The 1,352-nt window shown below is 44.1% G+C and overlaps 1 pseudogene; it reads right to left on the bottom strand.

Moving 5' to 3' along the window:
- The window catches only part of LOC111955771 (voltage-gated delayed rectifier potassium channel KCNH8-like), a 90,182-nt pseudogene that overhangs the window by 73,313 nt on the left and 15,517 nt on the right, over nt 1–1,352 (bottom strand).

Raw genomic sequence — 1,352 nt, 5'->3', positions numbered from 1 at the left:
TCCTTCCTTCCTTCCTTCCTTCCTTCCCTCCCTCTCTCCCTCCATCCATCTATACTGGTCTAAATAGGAACACTGCAGAAATAGCAACCAGGAAATGCCCACTGCCCATCACTTAAAGGTCCATTCTGTAATATTTCCACATGTTATTAGACCTTAATGCACATGTTAAATAAGTGTCCAAGTAACCTTTGCCTGAATAGTATCCGAGCAACTAATCTTGATGGTGGTATGTAAGTGATTCAGACATATTGATGTTGCTGCTAAAATATTGATGTGAAAGGACTGAACAAGTGTGAGCATATTCATAGTAAGCTCTGCAGATCAGTGCAGAAGGAGATGAGTAGTGGAGTCCAATTGTAGCAGACTTCAACACACACACCTTTCCTTACCTGTCTTCTTGTAGAACATGATCTCTTCCTTGAACTCCTTGCGTTCGTCCAGGGCTTCGTCGATGCTGAGGATGATAGTCTCGCTGCTCTCTGGGCCGTAAAGGAACTTACAGGCACAGCTCTTCTGCATGACTTCAGTGCGGGAGAAGCCTGTGAGCTCACAGAAGCCATCTGAACAGTAGACAATAGGGAAGCCTTGGGCCTTGGACACCTGGGCATTAGCCAGGATGAAGTTGCTGTCTGGTGGAATCAAAGATAAAGAATACAGGGTCGCATTCATTAGCGCAAACCGTAGCAAAACGTTTTGGCACGTTTAGGTAGTCCCTCCTCATTTAGGTCAGTTTTCTATCATTTTGGTTTCTAGTGAATGCAACCCTGGTTTAGACAGTGATGATGTAAGTTAGGCCAGGATAAAGTTGTTGTCTGGTAAGACAAGGAATATTTGGAATACACTTGTAACGATAACTATGTGAATTTGGGCTACTCCGATGGCAGGGAAAAGTTGTTGTCTTGTCAAAACAAGACACGGAATCAAGGTAATTAATAATTATGAGGGTGAGGATGGGGTCTAGGTCACTGTGGATAGTGTATGAGAGTAGAAACTAACACAGCAGATAATGTTGTTAAGGGTTGGGCAACTCCCATCATCAGGGGCCTGAGTGTCTGCTGATTCCATCTGTATCCCAAATGGCACCCTATTCACCCTGAGGACTCTGGTCAAAGTAGTAGTGTACTATACTAAGTAGTGCACTATATAGGGAATAGGGTGTCATTTGGGATGCTACCTTTCTCTTGTTGCTTGGAGCTTAATTGAGCCATTAACGTGACAAATTGCTCACAGAGTGACACACCTGTTTCCCCAATCTAAAACAGACACTAGCAGACAGATGCTGGTCTGAGAGTTAGAACAGACACTAGCAGACAGATGCTGGTCTGAGAGTTAGAACAGACACTAGCAGACAG

Source organism: Salvelinus sp. IW2-2015, linkage group LG31, assembly GCF_002910315.2.
Source record: "Salvelinus sp. IW2-2015 linkage group LG31, ASM291031v2, whole genome shotgun sequence".
Classification (NCBI taxonomy): domain Eukaryota; kingdom Metazoa; phylum Chordata; class Actinopteri; order Salmoniformes; family Salmonidae; genus Salvelinus; species Salvelinus sp. IW2-2015.
Note: the sequence above shows the minus strand (reverse complement) of the source record. Positions and strands in the feature narration are given on the sequence as shown.